The 25,441-nt window shown below is 41.6% G+C and overlaps 1 protein-coding gene and 1 long non-coding RNA gene across 2 annotated transcripts in view; one reads left to right on the top strand and one right to left on the bottom strand.

Moving 5' to 3' along the window:
* Positions 1-25,441, top strand: part of LOC122561217 (GDNF family receptor alpha-1-like) — a 204,058-nt gene that overhangs the window by 15,199 nt on the left and 163,418 nt on the right. The gene's annotated exons all lie outside the window — the stretch shown is intronic.
* Positions 5,545-25,441, bottom strand: part of LOC122561218 (uncharacterized) — an 82,182-nt gene continuing 62,285 nt past the window's right edge. The window contains exon 4 of the long non-coding RNA XR_006314947.2: positions 5,545-6,062. This is a non-coding gene — a long non-coding RNA (uncharacterized LOC122561218). The remainder of the gene's footprint in view (positions 6,063-25,441) is intronic.

Genomic DNA, 25,441 nt, shown 5'->3' on the forward strand with positions numbered 1-25,441 from the left:
TCTATCTCCAGCTCCTCCTAAATTAACTTCTCTTTCCAGCTGATTACTTTGGTAGTTGAAAACATAAAAACATACAAAATAGAAGTAAGAGAAGCCCATAAAGCTTGCTCTATATTTCGATATGAGCATGGCTGATCTTGAACTTCAACTTCACCTTCCTCCCCACTTTCCATATTCCTTGATTCCCCAACAGTTCAAAAATCTATTTATCTCAGGCTTGAATATAATTAATTATAGCAGATTCAGAATGCTCTGTCTCTTCCAAACAGTACATCAAATGTTATCGTGTTATAACCATGATTTCATGTGCTGTCCCTTACTTCCTTCTCATTTTTACTCTGGTTCACTGCTCAGCTGGGATTCTTCTCTTGTTGGATTTAAATACTGAGTAAAAAAAGAATCCCGAACAATTGTAAACATTCCATTTCCTTTTCCCCATTCTGTGCTACTTCCAGTCAATCTATTTGGGTATGTAGCCATAGCAATCTTTTATTGTTATTATTGTTCCCATATTTTTTACTTATTTAATATTTTCTTCTCTACATATTGTGTAAAGATTGAGCAGTTTAGGTCTAGGTACATTGAAGTTAGAAGAATGAGGAATGATCTTATTGAAACATATTAGATCCTCAGCAAACTCTCCATCAATGACGACCCACTTAACACTGACATTTTTTACAAACCCACTGACTCCCACAGCTACCTGGATTACACCTCTTCCCAACCTACCTCCTACAAAAATGCTATCCCATATTCCCAATTCCTCCGCCACTGCTGTATCTGCTCCCAAGAGGACCAGTTCCACCACAGAAAACACCAGATGGCCTCCTTCTTCAAAGACCATAATTTCCCTTACCATGTGGTTGAAGATGCCCTCCAACACATGTCATCCACATCCTGCACCCCTACCCTCAAACCCCACCCCTCCAAATGCAACAAGGACAGAACCCCCTGGTCCTCACCTTCTACCCCAGTAAACTCCGCATAAACTGCATCATCCACCGACATTTCCACCATCTACAAATGGACCCTGCCACCAGGGATATATTTCCCTCCCCACTGCTATCCGCTTTCCACAAAGACCATTCCCTCCATGACTACCTGGTCAGGTCCACGACCCCCAACAACCCACCCTCCCCTCCTGGCACCTTCCCCTGCCACCGTAGTAGTTGCAAAATGTGCGCTCACACCTCCCCCCTCACCTCCATCCAAGGCCACAAAGGAGCCTTCCACATCCATCAAAGTTTCACCTGCACATCCACAAATGTTATTTATTGTATCCGGTGCTCCCGATGTGGTCTCCTTTACATTGGGGAGACTGGATGCCTTCTTGCAGAGCGCTTTAGGGAACATCTCCGGGACACCCATAGAACATAGCACATAGAACAATACAGCACAGAACAGGCCCTTCAGCCCTCAATGTTGTGCCAACCTGTGAACTATTCTCAGTTTGTCCCCCTACACTATCCCAAAATCATCCATGTGCTTATCTAAGAATTGTTTAAATCTCCCTAATGTGGCTGAGTTGACTACATTAGCAGGTAGGGCATTCCATGCCCTTACCACTCTCTGCGTAAAGAACCTGCCTCTGACATCTGTCTTAAATCTATCACCCCTCAATTTGTAGTTATGCCCTCTTGTACAAGCTGACATCATCATTCTAGGAAAAAGACTTTCACTGTCTACCCAATCTAATCCTCTGATCATCTTGTATGTCTCTATCAAATCCCCTCTTAGCCTTCTTCTTTCCAATGAGAACAGACCCAAGTCTCTCAGCCTTTCCTCATATGACCTTTCCTCTAGACCAGGCAACATCCTGGTAAATCTCCTCTGCACATTTTCCAATGATTCCACATCCTTCCCGAAATATGGGAACCAGAACTGTACACAATATTCCAAGTGTGGCTGTACCAGCGTTTTGTATAGTTGCAGCATGATATTGCTGCTCTGGAACTCAATCCCTCGACAAATGAAACCCGACACACCTTTTGCCTTCTTAACAGCACAATCCACCTGGATGGCAACTTTCAGGGATCTATGTACATGGACTCCAAGATCCCTCTGCACATCTACACTACCAAGAATCTTTCTGTTGACCCAGTATTCTGCCTTCCTGTTATTCTTCCCAAAGTGCATCACCTCACATTTAGCTGCATTGAACTCCATTTGCCACCTTTCAGCCTAATTCTGCAGTTTATCCAAATCCCCCTGCAACCTGTAACATTCTTCCAAACTGTCCACTACTTCACTGACTTTAGTGTCATCTGCAAATTTACTAATCCATCCATCTATGCCTGCGTCTAAGTCATTTATAAAAATGACAAACAGCAGTGGTCCCAAAACAGATCCTTGTGGCACACCACTAGTAACCGTACTCCAGGCTGAATATTTTCCATCAGCCACCACTCGCTGCCTTCTTTCAGAAAGTCAGTTTCTAATCCAAACTGCTAAATCATCCTCAATTCCAGGCCTTTGCATTTTCTCCAACAGTCTACCATGTGGAACCTTATCAAAGGCTTTACTGAAGTCCATGTATACCATGTCAACTGCCCTACCTTCATCTACATGCTTGGTCACCTTCTCAAAAAACTCAATGAGGTTTGTGAGACATGACCTGCCTTTGACGAAGCCATGTTGACTATCTGAAATCAAATTGTTGCTTGCTAGATGATTATAAATCTTATCTCTTTTAATCCTTTCCAAAACCTTTCCTACAACAGAAGTAAGGCTCACCGGTCTATAATTACCTGGGTCATCTCTACTGCCCTTCTTGAACAAGGGCACAACATTTCCAATCCTCCAGTCCTCTGGTACTAAACCTGTAGACAATAATGACTCAAATATCAAAGCCAAGGGCTCTGCTATCCCCTCCCTAGCTTCCCAGAGAATGCTTGGATCAATCCCATCTGGCCTAGGGGACTTGTCTACTTTCACTCCTTCTAGAATTGATAACACCTATTCGTAACTAACCTTGATCCTTTCTAGTCTAATATCTCATTCTTCTCCTCTGCAATATTCTCCTTTTCCCGAGTGAAAACCAATGAGAAATGTTTGTTTAGTACCTCTCCGATCTCCACAGGGTCCACACTCAACTTCCCACTTCTGTCTTTGACTGGCCCTATTCCTACCCTAAACGTCCTTTTATTCCTCACGTCCCTATAGAAAGCTTTAGGGTTCTTCTTTATTCCATTTGTTAAAGACTGCTCGTGTCCTCTCTTTGATCTTCTTAACTCTCTCTTTAAATGCTTCCTAGCTGACCTGTAACTCTCCATCACCTCATCTGAATCTTCTTGCCTCATCAACATATAAGCCTCCTTCTTCTTCTTAACAAGAGATGCAATTTCTGTAGTCAACCACAGTTCCCTTACATTATCACTTCCTCCCTGCCTGACAGGGACATACCTATCAAGGACATGCAATATCTGTTCCTTAAACATTTCCATTGTCTGCATCCTCTGCATTTTGCTACCCCATTCTATGCATCCTAATTCTTGCCTAATCACATTATAATTGCCCTTGCCCCATCGATAACTCTTGACCTGTGGCATGTACCTATCCCTTTCCATCACTAAACTAAACATAACTGAATTATGGTCACTCTCTCCAAAATGCTCTCCTACAACTAAATCAAACACCTGACCAAGCACCAGTTCCAGTGTGGCCTACCCTCTTGTCGGCCCTTCGATATACTGTGTCAGGAAACCTTCCTGTACACATTGGACAAAAACTGATCCATCCAACATATTAGAATTATAGCATTTCCAGTTAATGTTGGGGAAGTTAAAGTCCCACATAATGACCACCCCGTTCCTTTCACTCCGACCCAGAATAATTTTGCTAATCCTCTCTTCCACTTCCCTGGAACTCGGCAGAGGCCTATAAAAAACCCCAAGCGGTGTGACCTCTCCTCTCCCGTTTCTAACCTCAGCCCACACTACCTCAGTAGATGAGTCCTTTCAGTCATCGTTACACTATCCTTGACTAACAAGGCCACGCCTCCCCCTCTTTTACCACCTTGCCTGTTCTTAATGAAAGATCTAAACACTGGAACCTGCACCATCCATTCCTCACCCTGCTCTATCCATGTCTCCGAAATGGCCACAACATCGAAGTCCCAGGTACCTATCCATGCTGCAAGATCACCTACCTTATTTTGGATATTTATGGCATTGAAGTAGACACACTTCAAACCAGTTTGCTGTCTGCCAGCACATTCCTGTGACCCTGAAATCCTGTCCCTGCCCTTCCTACTACATATTGAGGCAGGCTGGTTGCATTTATTCGAGTCTTAGTTTTTTAATGGAGAAAGGAATCAAGCATTATGGTGGAAAGTGGCAGAAAGGCTTGTGAAGTTGTCACCACAGCCAGATTAGCCATAATCTCATTGAAAGGCAGAGTGGGCTTGAAGGACTGAATATCCCATTTCAGCTCCTAAGTCATGTGTATTGACATTAATTTCTCTTCTACAATAAGGGAATCTTTAACACATCCCTTTAGCCTAAGTTATCCTTTCTTATCGCTTGTCATGCCACCTTAATGTTAGTTATCTCTTTTTTCTCTATTTGTCCATTATATTATTTCTAAACAGTGTATTATTCCCACTCCTCTGCCCTCCTTCAGAATCATTTCTAAATATTTAACATCCTATACAAATTATCTGCTAATCCTGTTCTTTATTCAGCCAAACTTCTGTTATCCATAATACATCTGGTTGCCATCCAAGAATTCCTGTTTCTAGTCATTCCATTTTGCTTTGTATGCAGTGTACATTGCTGTTAGGTAATTTAATGTGTTTTTACTAATGGTTTATCTCAGTACTTTTACCAAGAAATTCTGTGTATATCAATATGAAATATAATCTTTGTTTTACTCAGTACTCTGAAATGGCATAATTGAAATAGAATTGACAATGCTGTTACAGAGGTGATGTGCTTCACTTGTAATAAATGGATCAAAATATCAGCATAATCTTGATATACAACATTAAATCAAACACTGTAACAAAAGTGTTTCAGAAGCTGGTAACATTATGCAAATAATGGCTTGTGTCAAATATGTTAAAAGTAATTATGACTTGTGTGTTCCAGAATAATCTGAATGCTTTTTTTAATGTATTGTGCTACCAATCTCCTTGACCAAGCAATTCAGGATTGAGATTCCATATCTTCAACTCTACAAAATATATGACTTCATTACCATAACACTGAAAAGCTTTTATTCATTTATTGCACGAGACAGGCTACAGTCTTTATTGAGGAGAAAGTGAGGTCTGCAGATGCTGGAGATCAGAGCCGAAAATGTGTTGCTGGAAAAGCGCAGCAGGTCAGGCAGCATCCAGGGAACAGAAGAATCGACGTTTCGGGCTAAGCCCTTCTTCAGGAAGGGCTTATGCCCGAAACGTCGATTCTCCTGTTCCCTGGATGCTGCCTGACCTGCTGCGCTTTTCCAGCAACACATTTTCGGCTACAGTCTTTATTGATGCAATCTGCTACAAATGGAGCCAGAGCACAAAATGAATCAACACCAAATCATCTATACGGGACACTATAGGACAGAAAACTAAAATTATCTCATTCATATTTTGTAATTTTTTCATGAAAAGGAATGTTAATTCATTTAAAATACAATTTAATTAGCAATGTAAACAAGCTTAATTCTTCTTGAGATACTGACTTGGATCAAACTTATTAAATAAAGAAAAGTGAAAGCATATCTTAATCATGGAAAAATAATTCATACCAAAAATATGGGTAGCACGGTGGCACAGTGGTTAGCAGGGACCCGGTTTTCATTCCATCCTTGGGTGACTGTCTGTAAGGAGTTTGCACATTCTCCTTGTGTCTGAGTGAGTTTTCTTCGGGTGCTCCTGTTTCCTCCCATAGTCCAAAGATGTGCAGGTTAGGTGGATTGATCATGCTACGTTGCCCAGTACAGTCCAAAGATGTGCAGGCTTGGTGATTAGCCACAGTTAATGTAGGATCATTGGGTCTGGGTGGGATGCTCCTCAGAAGGTTGGTGCAGACTTGACAGGCCAAATGGCCCTTATCTACAACGTAGGGATTCTATGGATTATTAAAAAAATGTCTTTTTCAGTAGTGATGGAAAACAAGACAGCACTTTTTACTCTTTGCTGTGATCATGGTTCATAAAACAAGAATAATACTATGTTAAAATGTAATGATTATGTTCAGAAACAGCTAGGAAGAATAAGCCTTCATTTGAGCCCTTCTAGCACCATTTTGACAGTGCACAGCATAGAAATATTTTCACAAACATACAAAATCAGTGCCTTCTGAAATGTAAAGATGATATTAATACTGAATGAAAACATGCCCAAAGCAAATATATATTTTTGAATAATAAATACTGCTTCACCACTAGAAAGCTACTATTATTTATGTGATTCAAAAATGATCATACAGAATATTAGATGCTATTTTTCTCCTTATATCAAAAGGATTACATTAGAGTACATAATGAACAGAAAAAAAGTGAAGGCTTTGTACATAAAGAAATTCCAAATGAAACATATTTACCTTGTAGATAGAGAAACAGAGTTAATGTTTTGAGTCCAGTATGGCTCTCCTGAAGAAGTCATATTGGACTCAAAATGTTAACTTTGTTTCACTCTCCACAGATGCTGCTAGATCTGTCAAGTTTATCCAGCAATTTCTGTGTTTATTTCAATTTCCAGTATCCACAGTATATTACTTTCACTCATTTACCTAGTTGTTGATTTTTCTAAGATTTGTATTTATGTAGTTTTTCCAATGATTTTTACAATATTTCTTTTCAAATATTGCATTTTCTTTTATTATAGCATTGATAAAATGATTTTCTAAGAGAATAGTCAGAAAACATCTTGTGCTATTTTATAAAATGATCTAAAATGTTAGCTAAATCCAACTGAAATCTCTGTAATTGAGAAAGTATCAAACATTAAAAATACAAAATTTGAGTTAAAAAGACAAACAACTGATAACCCATTCTTTTGCATTGTGCATGTTAGCTACAGCAACAAATTAGATCAAATAAATGTTCCTGATAAGTATTTCAATGAAGAGCAAAAGACAACCAGAAAAAATGCTTCATATTTCATCATCTAATAGTTATTCAGTTTTCTTTTCAATGATTTTATTTTATTAATTTCTCTTGTATGACAACTTGATCAAATAATATATGAAATAGACTGAAAATCTTTCTAGGTTTAAATCTCAAGATTCCAGCTGGTGAAAGATCTTGTGTAAGTGAAAGGCAACTTGTAACAAGTTTTCTAATTTGTATGGGGCAGGTACATTCAGTGGCTATGACAGCTCACTGGATTAAACTCCAGTCAGTTTAAGAGCTGGTGAGTGAACATCTGAGCTAATTGTAGACCATAACAGTGCAGTCCCACCTTGTCAGAATCTGCAAATCAGAGGTGAACAGCTTCTGGTTCCTGAACAAGGGGTAGCCTTTAGATGATCCAGTGATGATAAGGTCCTTTTCATTTGCTTCTCATAGGGATCATGGGAGAGGAGCTTCAGGAGTGCTAGAGGCAAGGGCAGGGGCTGGCTGTTAGATTCCACAGGTTTATCCCCTATTGTTACCCTCAATTGGTCCAATATTGGGCCAAATGAAGCCGTACCACTGCTCCCCCCCACCCCCTGACACACACACACATACACACACATATAAGGCAGGTTACCCTTGTCTCTCTTTCAGGAAGAAAGTTACTTTTCTCCCCGCCAAGAAGGCAGGTAGTCAGGTTGATGGTGGGTTGAGGCCCTTAAATGGCTGTTTGTTGACCATTTAGAGTCTTAATTATGGAGAAGATCCCAATGGACCTTGTTGCCCATTGTTGAGTTGATAAGAAGAAGGTGTGTATCTCACCAGCGGTAACATACCACATTATTTGCCCATTTTGACACCTTCCTTGACATTCCAGGGAGTGGGAAATTATACTCTTTCAAGTGTGATATAGGGCTTTTATGCTTGGGGAATGAGGCTGCAGTAAAATAAGAATCTCACCAGTTACTTTTTCTCCAGTGATTCTCAAAGGTTTATTTGGAAAAATGTTAGAGTCCATTATAAAGAATGTAATAGTAGAGCATTTAGAAATATACAATGTAATCAAGCAGAGTCATCAGTGCTTCATGATAAATAAGTTTATTAATGTTCTATGCGGAAGTAATGAGCAGGTTAGATAAAGGGGAATCAATAGATTTAATTTATTTGGAAATCTAAAAAGTGTTTGATAGTGTACCATATATCAGGCTACTTAGTAAGATAAGAACCCATAGTGTTGGGTTAGTATATTTGCATGCTTAGAGAATTGTCTAACTAATAGATGACAGGGATTTGGGTAAGGGGAGCATTTTCGGGATGGCAAGTTGTAACTAATGGAGTGCCACAGAGATCAGTGATGGAGCCACTATTACTTACAATTTATATTAAATGACTTGGATGAGGGAGGTGAATGCACTACAAAAAAAGGTGAAAAAGCTGGTAGTGAGCATGACACAAAGAATGTGCAGAGGGATACAGGCAGGTTAATTGTGTGGGTAAAATCTTGGCAAATTGAATATGATGTGGTACAATATGAGGTTATGGACTTTGCAGGAAAAATGAAAGAGCTAGATATATTGAAATGAGGAAAGACTACAGAAAGCTGCAACTCATGAGTCCTCATGCATGAGTCATGAAAACCTAGCTTCCAAGTTCAGTGGGTAGTAGGGAAGGCAAATGGGCTGTTGACCTTTGTCAAATGAATGAAGTACAAAAATAGGAAGGTTTTACTAAAGCAATACAATGCACTAGTCAGTCCACAGCTAAAATACTGTTCACAGTTTTGGTCTGCTTATCTCAGAAAAGATATCCTGGCATTGGAAGCAGTCCAGAGAAGGTTCACTGGGTTGATTCTTTATCTGGAGGGATTTTCTTATGGGGAGAGGTTGAGTAGGTTGAGCTTGGTCTCATTAGAATTTAGAAGAATCATAAGACACCTTATTGAAAAATCTAAAATTATTATGGAGATTAACAGAGTAGATGCGAAGAGGTTGATTCCCCTTGTGGGAGAATCTTGGACCACAGGGCATAATCACAGAGTGAAATGTTGCTTATTTAAGACAGAGATGAGGAGGAATTTCTTCTTTCAGAGGATATTGAATCTGTGGAATTCTATATTTCAGAGAACTGTCAAGGCTGGGTCAATCAATGTATTCAAGGGTGAGATAAACAGGTTTTTAAGCAGTAATTTGACCAAGAGTTATGGGGATAAGGCAGAAAAGTGGAGTTGAGGAACATCAGATTCTCCATGATCTCATTCACTGATTTCAAGACTTGATGGGCTAAATGGCCAACTTTTGTTTCTTTGTCTTGTGTTCTAATGAACTCGAATGTCACTGCATCCAGCAGTGTGGATGTAATTCAGATTTTGTTCTAATTACAATATAATTATGTCTTTACATACATTGTATTCATTCAGTAAAATACTCGCTTCTGATTTTGTAAGTTTTAATTTCTCACCACCAATACAATAAGTACAGATATTAGGTTAACATTTGAAGGCAGTGTTGAGGGTGACTTGCATTGTTTGAAATTTTTAAATTGAAGATTTGCATGTTTAGATTTATGAAGAAAAATAAATCCCATTGTAAACAGTAAGTTTTCCCAGTGCCCATATCAACTTTTCTCATTCAGTTATGAACAGCTGATAAGGTCATTCATCTCATTTACTGCAATAGAGCCTTATGATGTCTAATCTTAAATGATTCAATCAGATAACAAATTTTGTTGATTGTCAGATAGTATGAGTTGATGAACAAGCAAACTAGAGCAAGATCATTTTGAGATAGTTCCCCAACAAATTCCTACTTTGAGGGACCTTTTCCAATGCAGGCTGGGAATCCGATCGTCTGCCTACACCACAGAGTTGTGCAGACTATTATACTGCTTCAGGTCATGGTTAGAGACAGTTATGCCGCTCTGAACACTACATCACTGACAGAATGGGCTTATGGCTCTTTGTGGCAGGCCTGAAGGTAATTGGACTCAGAGCCTCCATGTCTCATTATCAAGGCTAAAAACATAAAAGACACAACTACAGCTCATTCTGATTCAACAGAGGGGTTTCCCTACAATCTTGTTGGACCAGCCAACCTGGACTTTATTTCTTTCTTCACTGCTGAACATCCCAGTGAGGGCAACTCCTTGTGCAGTAATCTATCTGCTTCAACATCACGCAGCAGGGCTGTGAAGGTTCTAGAGCCAATTGGGCCTGCAGCATTGAGAGGCCAGATGACAAACTCAGAGGCAGTCAATAATCCTTCTAAGAAGATTGCTAAGCTGCACTCACGAGGAATGGACCTCTTATTTATTGCTTCAAAGAGTTTCCTTATTGCATAATCAGGCAGCAGGGTTTTCAAAATCTATTTTCATGTAACTATGTGTGTAATATTCCATTCAAAACCATTCTAAATAGATGTTGGATGCCAGCAGGTTTTCCCCTGTCAGGACCCTTTAAAGTAGCATGATTCATTTTCTTTTGCTATCACACTTTTGTATGCCTTATGTTTGGTTTCATAGTTCCTATGTTACTGTCTCAGCAATTTGGAATTGCACTTGAGCTTGTGTTCTGCAAGCAGGCTTACAGAGCTAGGACAGGAAGCATTCAGCTGATCTCTCTCATTGGCATGACCTAATGTGTGACGACCATATTGACCACAACCCTCAGATTTTACACCTCCAGTGTGTTCAAAGATAAATGGGATATCACAATATCGATCAATCTATGATTTTTCTATGATAATTTTTTCCCCAGAAATATATACAAAGCTTTGCTTATTAGGGTTTGCTAGTTTATCTTATTTTCAACTCAACAGTAATAGCTGAACTTCCTAATTTCATAACAGATCTAGATTTCCAAAATATAAGGGATAATTACAAGCACTATTTTACTGTCTGTGTCTCTCATCAGAATACCATGACCTAAACGAATAGAAAAGGCATCAAACTAATCATTGTGCAGTTGGTGAATACTACCAAAACTGTTTCAGAGCAGGGTTCAAACTTGTTTGAGGGATCTGCTTGAGAATTTCTTGAGATTTATTTTATGATTATTGGGAGCTATGTGTTGATTTTCACTGGATCCCTTTGCACTCTCATCATCTCCTTTATCCGGTAAAGCAATCATCTAATGACATTATCTTCGATACTTTGTTAATGAATGGTGTATGTGGACTCGTACACAAGCAGAATTAGAAAGGTTCAACAATATCTTCAATAATAATCACCACTCCATTAAACCTAAAACCACACACATAAGGAAAGCATTAATTCCATGACACTATATTATTTAAATTACCAGATGATACCAGCAAAAGATCTTTTTTTGCAAAATCGACACTTCTATACACAAAATATCACACTATAAATATGCTACTAGGTCACAGCTGTTTTGTTGCATGTTTGGCTCTAACACAGTCACTGCACTTCAAGTAATTTACAGGATGTTAGATGTTTTGAGATGCGATAACACATAAACATAAATCTTTATTAAATAAAACTGTTCAGTATTAAATTATCTAACTGACAGTATTCATTACAATAGTAATGTTCATGCAACTCACTATTCCTTTATTGAAAGGTTTAAAACTGCATCCTCCCTTTTTCAATCCCTCTGTCCACTTTCATAAAGTCACAGAATCATAGAGTCCCTACAGTGCAGATCAAGGCAGTTTGGCCCATCAAGTCTGCACTATCCTTCGAAAAGCATCCCACCCTATCCCCATCATCCCACATTTACCATAGTTAACCCAGCTAGTCTGCACACTACGGAGCTATTTAATATAGCCAATCCACTTTTAGATGAATAGACTTTGCCATTCCTTTGTTCTCATTGCAGCCTCTCTCCCACCTTTATAGCACCTCTTCCAAACTATGTTTCCCCCTCTCCATCCTTTGCTGCTTCTCCCACATATGGACATTCAACCCTCACCCCCATCCACCAACACCTGTCCATCCTGTCCCACCCTTTGGCTATGCTAACTTCAGCCTGAGCAATTCTGCTTCATCTGGCTGACAGGTTTGCTTGTTCTGGCCTCCCTACCTCCAGCCCTACCCTAATGCCAGGCTGTTCCTTTCCTGCATTTGCTGTTAGTAAGCTCATAGAAAATCTTCAGGAGCAAACGCTGGAAAAAAAAACAGTTTGTGATTGACCGAGCAAATCCTCACTGATTCTAAATGTTCCTGGTATAGAGCTGACATTTCTTTGATTCATTGCCCCCACATGGTTGAATTTTGTCCACTTTTAGGGGCAAATTTTCTCACTGCTCCCAAGTAATTTGAAATGTTCTTTCACAGAGATGAATTTCCTGTTCCATATTACAGCGACAATGTTTGCATTTTAAGACACTTACCCTGACCAAACTTGTCTGAAAGTAAAGTCACTATAAAGGTAGCTCCTTGTAAAACCAAACTATTCTCTTCACCTCTGGTTAATGAGACCCTTGCAATAGACAGAGCATAGATGTAATAAGGCCATGTAGGAATATTAAGGAGCTTAGACATCTTAATTCTGCAATTCAAACGTCTTAATATTGTAGCTCAGGAGATAACATAAGCATCATTGTCACTTGCATTGAAGACAACTTTGTAATATTAAGGAGCCTCATTGTGGAAGAGGAGAAGGAAGTATACATATGCCGTCATAGTCAGAGTAGGACAAAGTCAACAACTGAGGGAGTATTGTACCAGATAATTACAAGCAGGAGAATTGGGGTGCCAGGAAATCTTCAGCTATGTGAAATATTCCTTTCAGGACTTCAACATGTCCCAGAGAAAGTAACTGAAATTATCTTCTTCAACAGCACTGTCTAAATTGTTCAACTATCATCAATGCCCATACCTTGTTAGCCTGCAATCATATTCCCCATAGTCAGGAACAACTCCCAAGATTTAATTGTAATATGGTGAAAAAAACAAATTGTGTCATCTGTGTTATACTTGTGCATTTTCCCCCTGTGCTTTCCAACAGTGTCATTAATGTTGTAGTAACCTTCAATCCTTCTAAGAAATTCTAATTTTAAACTTGATATGGTATTTATGGATAGAAGGATGCTGTGACTATTCCTCTTTCCTTGATTGGATCTAAGGATCAATTTGCTTCCAGTGGTAGAGGAACAACCACTAGGCAGTTTTAAGAAGCAACTCTTGTTTTAATAAAATTAAATTTATCGCATGATAGTAATTAGGTACAAGATACATTGGCTAGTTAGAAATTGTTACTAAGATTACTGGGACAGATGACTCATTATTCTTCCAATTTCCACACCTGAGAATGATATCATTGGATTGGATGAAGCTTAAAGCAGTTTTCAACATGAACCCTACAGAAACAGTAACTTACACAACAGGGACAAAAGGAAAGAATTGGGAGAGCAAGCTTTTCATCAATTTCTTTATGATCTGCAGTGTCTTCCAAATATAGTGAGCGCTTATTTCCCTTGTAAACTGCATTGAAACCACAGATATATTATCATTCAATTCTAATATTTGTGCTCAGTTTGCTTTGGTTTTATGTTCTCATTTGAAATTGGAAAAGTGAAATTCCATGACTGTAGGAACTATTATATAGTCTTTGATTTGTAAATGTGCATATCTTTTCTTTTTGAACAGTGAAAATTGCAGCATATTATGAGGTGAGAGATAGGATGCGTGGGGGAGGGGAGTGTCCCCAGACCATGTTGCAAGCCTTGACAAATGTGCTTATCAATAGCAAAACAACTGAGTCAAATTACCAAACTACAACCTGATAGATATTAACGTTGTTGTATTGGCTAATCAGTGAGATGTGGGGCAGGATTTAGACTTAAAATTGCAAGCAAAGTCCATATGTAGAGAATATTTAAAAAGAATCTTTACAATTGCAGCAGTAAACAGGCCTATTGACCAAAAATGCAATAACTTCACCAGATCAAAGTGAAACGATTTTGTCAGGCACATGCAGTAAGTGGATAATTGTTACATATGAAAAATTAAATTTTGATGAAATAATCAGAGAGAGAGGATAGTTATGTGCATAAAATCAGAAACAGTAATTTACTATAGTGCAGTCTCCATGTATGATTAATGCTCCTACTCAAACTCTTTAAAATATGTGCTTTGTTTTCAGATTTTGTATTTACCATAGACAGTAATCAATCTAGACATCACCTTTTACTGGTTATATGATAGATTAGACATGGTGCTCTGCAGTGCCAATTTTTAGCTTGTCAATACGGTTGCTGTGCCGTCCAGATACTGATCTGGAATATCTTGAGATGTTGGTGTCTTTCCATACCCTGTCACTCAGCTTCTTACTCCTTATCACTAATTAAGGCTCTTCAACTCCTTGTGTACTGTATTTCTCATATATTTATACTTATAAATAATAGGCTATCTAATAGAGCTCTTTAGCGTTGTATCGAAGACCTATCCCGTCACATGCTCACTCTCGACTAGTGTCCTCTCTCTTCCTGATGACACAGTCATATGATCAGTTACATATCATGAATTTCATGAATTTAGTTATACCACACCAACAAGGACAAACCTCCAATACCCACCTTATACCATGGATGCTTTTTTTCATTGACTATCAAATTATCAGTATACTTGTTCAGTATTATGGAAAATGCTCATTATTATGTTGTTTATTCAGTTTAGCCCATCAGTTCTTCCGTTGCCCATAAATTCTTTGGAAGGGCGAAAATGTTCTGACCATTTATGAATGATAAACAACATAACCTGCATCTCTCTATGCAATGAATTACCCTTTAAACACTGAACCAGAAATTAGAACTAGTTTCTAAGGATGAGTGTTACTCCTCAGCCCACTGGCCCATTTGACCCAGAGACAACCTTCTTCACTATCCATCACACCACCAAGTTTAGCCTCATCTGCAAATTTGCAAGTTATACCTCCTATATTCACATCTAAATCATTTAAATAAATGACAAAAAGCAGTGAACCCTGCACCAATACTTGCTGGACACCACTTGTCACAGGCCTCCAGTCCGAAAAACAACCCTCCACTATCATCTTTTGTCTCCTACCTTCAAGCCAACTTTGTACTCAATTGGCTAGCTCCCTCTGGATTCTATTTGATCTAACCTTGCTAACCATGCAGAAGTTTGTCGAACACCTTGCTAAACTCCATACAGACAGTGTCTACTGCTTTGCCTTCATCAATCTTCTTTGTCACTTTCTCAAAAATCTCAATCAAGTTAGTGAGATGCGATTTCCTGTGTACAAAACTATGTTGACTATACCTAATCAGTCCTTGCTTTTAAAAATGCATGTAAATGCTATCCCTTAGAATCCCCTTCAACATCTTATCCATCACTAATGTCAGGTTCACCAGTCTATACTTCCCTGGCTTTTCCTTACCACATTTCTTAAATAATGGCACCGCATTAGCCAACCTCCATTTTCCTGGCACCTCACCCCATAGCTATTGATGATTCTAAAAACTCAGCAAGAGGCTTGGCAATCTCTTCCCTACCTTCCCACAAAGTTCTAGGATACACTTGATCAGGTCCCATGGATTATTCACCTTTATGCATTTTACAACATCCAGCATCTCCTCATCTGTAATATGGACATTTTTCAAGACATCGCTATTGATTTCCCCAAGTTCTTTAGTTTACATTTTCTTCTCCACATAAATGCTGACATGAACTACCCGTTTAGTAACTCACCCAACTCCTGTGGTGCTACGCATAATTGACCTTGTTAATTTTTAATGGGCCCTAATTTCTCTTTTGTTACTCCTTTGTCCTTAATGTATTTGTAGAACATCTTTAGATTCTCCTTAACTTTATTTTTCAAAGCTATCTCATGTCCCCTTTTTGGTCTCCTGATTTTGCTCTTAAGTGCACACCTGCTGCTCTTATACACTTCTAGGGATTTACTCAATCCCAGCTGTCTAGACCTGATATGTGCCTACTTCTTTTTCTTGACTAGAGCCTTAATTTCTCCAGTCATCCAGCATTCTCTACACCTACCAGCTTTGTCCTTCATACTAATAGGAACATAACTGTCTCTGAACTCTCATTATCTCATTTTTGAAGACCTCCCACTTTTCAACCATCCCTTTTCCTGTGAGTAGCCTCTCCCAATCAACTTTTGAAAGTTCCTGCTTAATACCATCAAAATTAGCCTTATCCCAATTTAGAACTTTATCTTTTACATCATGTTTATCCTTTTTCATCACTATTTTAAAACTAATAGACTTATGGTCACTTGTCCCAAAATGCTCCACCTCTGTCACTTGCCTTGTCTTATTTCCCAAGAGAAGGTCAGGTTTTGCTCTTTCTCTAGTTGGTACATCTGCATACTGAATAAGAAAACTTGCTTGTACACATTTAATGAATTCCTCTCCATCAAAGCCCTTAGCACTATGGCAGCCCCAGTTTGAAAGTTAGAAAGTTAAAATTCTCTTCCATTACAACCCGATTATTCTTACAGATATCTGAGATCTCCATACATATTTGCTTCTCAATTTCCTACTGACTATTGGGAGTCTACATACAATCCCAACAAGGTAACCATCTCTTTCTTATTTCTCAGTTCCACCTATATAACAACTAGATGCTGTCCCAGGAATATCCTGCCTAAGTACAACCATAATACTATCCTTAAACAAAAATACCACTCCCTCTTCCCTCTTTTCCCCATTTCTATTTTTCCTATAGCATCTATACCTGGAACATTAAGCTTACAGTCCTGCCCCTACTTGAGTCATGTTCCTGTTGTCGCAAAAGTATCCCAGTCCTATGTTCCCAACCATGCCTTATCTATCAGGCCTCTTGCATCGCAATAGTGCAGTTTGATTTACCTACTTTTTTCTCTGCCTTGCTCATGCCTGTCTTATTATTTACTTGCTCCCCTTATGTACTGTATCAGCCTCAGACTTTTCTCATTCTGTCTTTGGGTTTCTTTTTTAAATTTATTCATTTGTGGGATGTGGGTATTGCTGGCTGGGCCAGCATTTAGTTGCCCTTGAGAAGATGGTGGTGAGCTGCCTTCTTGAACCGTTGCAGTCCATGTGCTGTGGGTTGACCCACAATTCCATTAAGGAGAGAATTCCAGGATTTTGACCCAGCGACAGTAAAGAAATGGCAATATATTTCCAAGTCAGGATAGTAAGTGTATGTGGAGGGGAACCTGAAGATGATGGTATTCCCATGTATCTGCTGCCCTTATCCTTCGAGGTGAAAGTGATTGTTGGTTTGGAAGATGCTGGTTTGGAAGATGCTGTTTTCTCAGCAGAGAGCGGCGCGAGCTGGGCGGAAGTGAGGTTGGAGCACAGAGCTGGTCGGGAAGGTAAGTGATATATAAAGAACTTACCTCGACGCCAATGGTTTTTTCTCAGCAGAGAGCAGTGCGAGCTGGGTGGAAGTGAGGTTGGAGCGCAGAGCTGGTCGGGAAGGTAAGTGATATATATTTGAGTGGGTGTGTTCTATACCCCAGGCCCTACATAGTAGGGCCTCCCTCCCATCCTCCTCCTCTAACCTAACTTTAAAGTTCACAGGTAAGCTACTCAGTGTTCTTGCTTTGAAGACGAAGTGTAGAGTAATGGCAGCGCAGGCAGTGGAATGTTCGTCCTGCCAGATGTTTGAGGTAGGGGTGACCACCGATACTCCTGCCGACTTCATCTGCAGGAAATGCAGTCAGATTCTGCTCCTCACAGAACGAGTTAGGGAACTGGAACTGGAGTTGGATGAACTGAGGATTATTCGAGAGGCTGAGAAGGTGATAGATAGAAGCTACAGGGACATAGTTACGCCAGAGAACAGAGGTAGCTGGGTAACAGTTAGAGGTGGGAAGGGGAGGAAGCAGGCAGTGCAGGGATCCCCTGTAGTCATTCCCCTAAACAATAGGTATACCGCTTTGGATACTGGTGGGGGGGACAGCCTAGCAGGGGTAAGCTGCAGTGACCGGGTCTGTGGCGTGAGGTCTGGCTCTGAGACTCCGAAGGGAAAGGGGGAGAGGAGGAGAGCACTAGTTATAGGAGACTCTCTAGTTAGAGGGACGGACAGGCGATTCTGTGGGCATGGGCGAGACTCTCTGATGGTTTGTTGCCTCCCGGGTGCCAGGGTCCGTTACGTCTCGGACCGTGTCTTCAGAATCCTTAAGGGGGAGGGTGTGCAGCCAGAAGTCGTGGTGCACGTTGGCACCAATGACATAGGTATGAAGAGAGGTGGGGAGGTCATTCAAGAGCTCAGGGAGTTAGGCTGGAAGCTGAAAGCTAGGACAGACAGAGTCATCATCTCTGGGTTGTTGCCAGTGCCACGTGACAGTGAGGCAAGGAATAGGGAGAGAGTGCAGTTGAACACGTGGCTGCAAGGATGGCGTAGGAGGGAGGGCTTCAGGTATTTGGACAATTGGACTGCATTCTGGGGAAGGTGGGACCTGTACAAACAGGATGGGTTGCACCTGAACCAGAAGGGCACCAATATCCTGGGGGGTAGGTTTGCTAGCTATCTTCGGGGGGGTTTAAACTGATTTGGCGGGGGGATGGGATCCGGACTTGTAGTCCAGCAAGTAGGCTAGCTGTTTGTCAGGATGTCCAAGTGTGTGGGGAGGCTGTGAAGAAGGTAGCACTGACAGGGAATACTTGCGGACACAGAGATGGGTTCAAGTGCGTATACTTCAACGCAAGGAGTATCAGAAATAAGGTCGGTGAACTTAAGGCATGGATAGGTACCTGGGACTACGATGTTGTGGCCATCATGGAAACGTGGATAGAAGAGGGACAGGAATGGTTGTTGGAGGTTCCTGGTTACAGATGTTTCAGTATGATTCGGGAGGGTGGTAAAAAAGGAGGGGGGTGGCGTTGCTAATTAGAAATGGTATAACAGCTGCAGAAAGGCAGTTCGAGGGGGATCTGCCTTTAGAGGTAGTATGGGCTGAAGTCAGAAATAGGAAAGGTGCAGTCACCTTGTTGGGTGTTTACTATAGGCCCCCCAATAGCAGCAGAGATGTGGTGAAACAGATTGGGAAACAGATTTTGGAAAGGTGCAGAAGCCACAGGGTAGTAGTCATGGACGATTTCAACTTCCCAAATATTGATTGGAAGCTCTTTAGATCAAGTAGATTGGATGGGGCGGTGTTTGTGCAGTGTGTCCAGGAAGCTTTTCTAACACAGTATGTAGATTGTCCGACCAGAGGGGAGGCCAGTTTGGATTTGGTACTCGGTAATGAACCAGGACAAGTGATGGGCTTGTTAGTGGGTGAACATTTTGGTGATGGTGACCACAATTCTGTGACTTTCACCTTGGTTATGGAGAGAGATAGGTGCGTGCAACAGGGTAGGTTTTACAATTGGGGGAAGGGTAATTACGATGCTGTAAGACAGGATCTGAGGAGCATAAGTTGGGAGCATAGGCTGTCGGGGAAGGATGTCATGGAAATGTGGAACTTTTTCAAGGAACAGATACGACGTGTCCTTGATATGTATGTACCAGTCAGGCAGGAAAGAAATGGTCGCGTGAGGGAACCTTGGTTGACGAGGGAGGTTGAATGTCTTGCAAAGAGGAAGAAGGAGGCTTACATAAGGTTGAGGAAACAGGGTTCAGACAGAGCAGTGGAGGGATACAGGATAGCCAGAAGGGACCTGAAGAAAGGGATTAAGAGAGCTAAGAGAGGGCATGAAAAATCTCTGGCGGATAGGATCAAGGATAACCCAAAGGCATTTTATGCGTATGTGAGAAACATGAGAATGACGAGAACGAGGGTAGGTCCGATCAAGGACAGTAGTGGGAGACTGTGTATTGAGTCGGAAGAGATAGGAGAGGTCTTGAATGAGTACTTTTCTTCAGTATTTACGAATGAGAGGAACCATATTGTTGAAGAGGAGAGTGTGAAACGGACTGGTAAGCTAGAGGAGATACATGTTAGGAAGGAAGATGTGTTGGACATTTTGAACAACTTGAGGATAGACAAGTCCCCCGGGCCTGATGGGGTATATCCTAGGTGGGAAGCAAGAGAGGAAATTGCAGTACCATTGGCAATGATCTTTTCGTCTTCACTGTCAACGGGGGTGGTACCAGGGGACTGGAGAGTGGCGAATGTTTTGCCCCTGTTCAAAAAAGGGAATAGGGATAACCCCGGGAATTACAGGCCAGTTAGTCTTACTTCGGTGGTAGGCAAAGTAATGGAAAGGGTACTGAGGGTTAGGATTTATGAGTATCTGGAAAGGCACTGCTTGATTAGGGACAGCCAGCATGGATTTGTGAAGGGTAGGTCTTGCCTTACAAGTCTGATTGAATTCTTTGAGGAGGTGACCAAGCATGTGGATGAGGGTAGAGCAGTGGATGTAGTATACATGGATTTTAGTAAGGCATTTGATAAGGTTCCCCATGGTAGGCTTATGCGGAAAGTCAGGAGGCATGGGATAGAGGGAAATTTGGCTAATTGGATAGAAAACTGGCTAACCGGTCGAAGTCAGAGAGTGGTGATAGATGGTAAATATTCAGCCTGGAGCCCAGTTACAAGTGGAGTTCCGCAGGGATCAGTTCTGGGTCCTCTGCTGTTCGTAATTTTTATTAATGACTTGGATGAGGGAGTCGAAGGGTGGGTCAGTAAATTTGCAGATGATACGAAGATTGGTGGAGTTGTGGATAGTGAGGAGGGCTCTTGTCGGCTGCAAAGGGACTTGGATATGATGCAGAGCTGGGCTGAGGAGTGGTAGATGGAGTTCAACCCTGCCAAGTGTGAGGTTGTCCATTTTGGAAGACAAATAAGAATGCGGAATACAGGGTTAACGGTAGGGTTCTTAGTGAGGTGGAGGAACAGAGGGATCTTGGGGTCTATGTTCATAGGTCTTTGAAAGTTGCCACTCAGGTGGATAGAGCTTGTAAGAAGGCCTATGGTGTATTAGCGTTCATTAGCAGAGGGATTGAATTCAAGAGTCGTGAAGTGATGTTGCAACTGTACAGGACTTTGGTTAGGCCACATTTGGAGTACTGTGTGCAGTTCTGGTCGCCTCATTTTAGGAAAGATGTGGAAGCTTTGGAGAGGGTGCACAGAAGATTTACCAGGATGTTGCCTGGAATGGAGAATAGGTCGTACGAGGATAGGTTGAGAGTGCTAGGCCTTTTCTAATAAAAATTACGAACAGCAGAGGACCCAGAACGGCGAAGGATGAGGGGTGACTTGATAGAGGTTTATAAGATGATCAGAGGAATAGATAGAGTAGACAGTCAGAAAATTTTTCCCGGGTACAACAGAGTGTTACAAGGGGACATAAATTTAAGGTGAAGGGTGGAAGGTATAGGGGAGATGTCAGGGGTGGCTTCTTTACCCAGAGAGTGGTGGGGGCATGGAATGCGCTGCCTGTGGGAGTGGTAGAGTCAGAATCTTTGGTGACCTTTAAGCGGCAATTGGATAGGTACATGGATGGGTGCTTAAGCTAGGACAAATGTTCGGCACAACATCGTGGGCCGAAGGGCCTGTTCTGTGCTGTCTGTTCTATGTTCTATGCTCTCTGAGGATCTTTGGTGAATTTCTGCAGTGCGCATGGCTGCTATGGAGAATCAGTGGTGAAGAGCGTAGATGATTATGCCAATCAAGTGGGCTGCTTTGTCTTGGATAGTATCAAGCTTCTTGAGTATTGTTGTGGCTGCACTCACCCAGGAAAGCCTTTAACCTGCTCTTGTATCCACTGTGTTTATGTGGTGAGTTAAGTTGAGTTTCTGGTCAATGATAACACCCAGTATGTTGACAATGGGGGATTCAGTGATGGTAACACCATTGAATGCCAACGGGCGATGGTTAGATTGTCTTGTATTGGTGATGGTGATAGCCTGACTTGGTATGGTGCAAATGTTACTCGTCACTTGTCAGCCTAAGCCTGAATATTGTCCAAGTCTTATTGCATTTGGACATGGACTGCTTTAGTATCTGAGGAGTCGTGAATGGTGCTGAACATTGTGCAATTATTGGCAAACATCCCCCTTCTGACCCTATGATGGAGGGAAAGTCATTGATGAAGCAGCTGAAGATGTTTGTGCTAGGACACTATCATGAGGAACTTCTGCAGAAATGTCCTGGAGCTGAGACTCCAACTACTGGAGAGTTTGCCCCCGGATTCCCATTGATTCCAGTTTTGCCAGGGCTCCTTGATGTCATACATGGTTGAATGCAGCCTTGATATCAAGGGCTGTCATTCTCACTTCACCTCTTTTGTCCATGTTTGAACCAAGGCTGTATGAGGTGAAGAGCTGAGTGGTCCTGGTGGAACCCAAACTGGGCATCCATGAGCAGGTGATACCTGCCTGTTGCTTTGCCTGTTGACTTCCAGCACAGCAAGAATGAATCTGGCATTGCATCTGTGAGAAACTTCTTTTATACAGTTTCTCTGTATACAAAGCAGCACAGTTTGTGAAGCAGGCATGAACATAGGTATTTAAAAAGATTGTGAAATGCTTTAAATTGTTGTCAGCTGCAAATGTCATGTGGACAACACCTCACAAAGCCGACCTTGCAAGTAGGAACTCTGAAGGAATGGTTGCAAGAATATCAAGTTCATATACAAAAGCATTCTTATACTTTTTATCTCCTAATCTGCACATGATCAGACTGTATTTATGAACTGTGTCAGCTTCATATATAATGAAACTACTTATGCAACCTCATTTGCTTGACTTTACATCCCATTCTTGTTTCTGGCGCTTTGGCCTTGGACGTCCAGTAGATTGGTCATGCTATGGGCAAAGTACTTGAATAGTTTATTTTTGCCTTTTGCAGACTTCTGATTAGGAAATTCTCATGTTGCCATCATACTGGCAAAATTTACAAGCTGATAATCAACTTGTCTGGCCAGGAATCTACCTTCTATGGTCAACAGTTTCCGGTGTGTGCTGAAATTCTGAGCTTCTGGCTTAAATAATCTAATACTGTGCCACAAGTTCTCCCTTACAACCAAATAACAGGCTCAAAATATTAACTGAAAAATGTGTTGCTGGAAAAGCGCAGCAGGTCAGGCAGCATCCAAGGAGCAGAAGAATCGACGTTTCGGGCATAAGCCCTTCTTCAGGAATGAGGAGGGTGTGCCAAGCAGACTAAGATAAAAGGTAGGGAGGAGGGACTTGGGGGAGGGGCATTGGAAATGCGATAAGTGGAAGGAGGTTAAGGTGAGGGTGATAGGCCGGAGAGGGGGTGGGGGCAAAGAGATCGGGTAGAAGATTGCAGGTCAAGAAGGCGGTGCTGAGTCCAAGAGTTGGGACTGAGATAAGGTGGGGGGAGAGGAAATGAGGAATCTGGAGAAATCTGCATTCATCCCTTGTGGTTGAAGGGTTCCTAGGCGGAAGATGAGGCGCTCTTCCTCCAGGCATCCTGTTGCCATGGTCTGGCAATGGAGGGGGCCAAGGACCTGCATGTCCTTGGTGAAGTGGGAGGGGGAGTTAAAGTGTTCAGCCACAGGGCGGTTGGGTTGGTTGGTGCAGGTGTCCCAGAGGTGTTCTCTGAAACGTTCCACAAGTCGGCGCCTGTCTCCCCAATGTAGAGGAGGCCACATCGGGTGCAGCGGATGCAGTAAATGATGTGTGTGGAGGTGCAAGTGATTTTGTGACGGATATGGAAGGATCCCTTGGGGCCTTGGAGGGAAGTGAGGGGGGAGGTGTAGGCGCAAGTTTTGCATTTCTTGCGGTTGCAGGGGAAGATGCCGGGAGTGGAGGTTGGGTTGGTGGGGGGTGTGGACCTGACGAGGGAGTCGCGGAGGGAGTGGTCTTTCCAGAACGCTGATAGAGAAGGGGAGGGAAATATATCCTTGGTAGTGGGGTCTGTTTGGAGGTGGCCTCCTCTACATTGGGGAGACATGGCGCCTACTTGTGGAACATTTCAGAGAACATCTCTGGGACACCCGCACCAACCAACCCAACCGCCCTGTGGCTGAACACTTTAGCTCCCCCTGACACTCCGCCAAGGACATGCAGGTCCTTGGCCTCCTCCATCGCCAGACCATGGCAACACGCGCCTGGATAAAGAGCGCCTCATCTTCCGTCTAGGAACCCTCCAACCACAAGGGATGAATGCAGATTTCTCCAGCTTCCTCATTTCCTCTCCCCCCACCTTATCTCAGTCCCAACCCTTGGACTCAGCACCGCCTTCTTGACCTGCAATCTTCTTCCCGACCTCTCTGCCCCCACCCCTCTCCAGCCTATCACCCTCACCTTAACCTCCTTTCACCTATTGCATCCCAATGCCCCTCCCCCAAGTCCCTCCTCCCTACCTTTTATCTTAGCCTGCTTGGCACACTCTCCTCATTCCTGAAGAAGGGCTTATGCCCGAAACGTCGATTCTCCTGCTTCTTGGATGCTGCCTGACCTACTGCGCTTTTCCAGCAACACATTTTTCAGCTCTGATCTCCAGCATCTGCAGTCCTCACTTTCTCAAAATATTAACTACCTTTTAAGCACCAACACATCAATAATTCAGCTTTTACTTTGCTTGCTGAATCAAGTGTTTGAAGTTTTCTAAGTAGTGCTGCATAGGAACTGGGTGGTATAATGGATTAGAACACTGACCTTTCACCTCCAGAATGTGAATTTGAAACCTTTCCAGACAGATGTATTGACAGCCTCATTTTCCTGATGACTGTAATGGGCCCCAGGTGGAATTAGCCAGTTTCAATACAGTTCCCAATCATTCATCAACATTAATTGAAAGAGGATGTAGGAATAAATTTGGGGAATTAGGAAACCAACAGCTATAACCCAATCATGAGATGGGGCTAGAGTGCTTTGGACTAGTTTTTTTTCATAATTATGGTAGCTGAGGATTATTCTTAGTAGTAGCTTTAGAATTTCTGTGGAATGGCTGCAAATCAGCCTTTGTTTGGTTACTGCTTTCCCCACTGTCCATTGCTCACATTCCATCATTTTTAACTTAAGCTATTTGTTGAAGAGGACAAATAAATTTGGAGTTGTCATTTATTCTGCCACAGTCATCAAATTCTCAACATCCACATAAAATACTTGGGCAGAATTAGGTTAGATGCCAGAAAATACTTCATTTCATAGTAATTTATTACCATACAAATTGTAGGAACAGACGATAAACATAAATTCCTACAGACGTCGAAAAATACTATCCTCAAATTCCTTATGGGGAGGACCTTTTCGATTATAGAGTGTAAATTGTTGGTTAGCTGGAATTAGAATCATTTCTGGGTTACCTCAGTCACTCAGAGCTTTGAATAATTTTCTTTGAGAGTTGAAGGAAATATTCTTTGAGGTTTTCCTAGATTGGCCCCATTCTTTGCCTTGAGGATGTTACCCTTCCTAGACAATTGTATACCAGATAAATCTAGTCATTGCACTATGACTACAGTCAAGAGCAACTTGATAGACCAGATTACATCACTGCTTTGCATTCCATAATATTCATATGTCATCAAATACCTTTTGTAACTAA

The sequence above is a fragment of the Chiloscyllium plagiosum genome, unplaced genomic scaffold, assembly GCF_037043375.1.
Source record: "Chiloscyllium plagiosum isolate Xiang-an unplaced genomic scaffold, Cpla_swu_hap1 HiC_scaffold_22, whole genome shotgun sequence".
Classification (NCBI taxonomy): Eukaryota; Metazoa; Chordata; class Chondrichthyes; order Orectolobiformes; family Hemiscylliidae; genus Chiloscyllium; species Chiloscyllium plagiosum.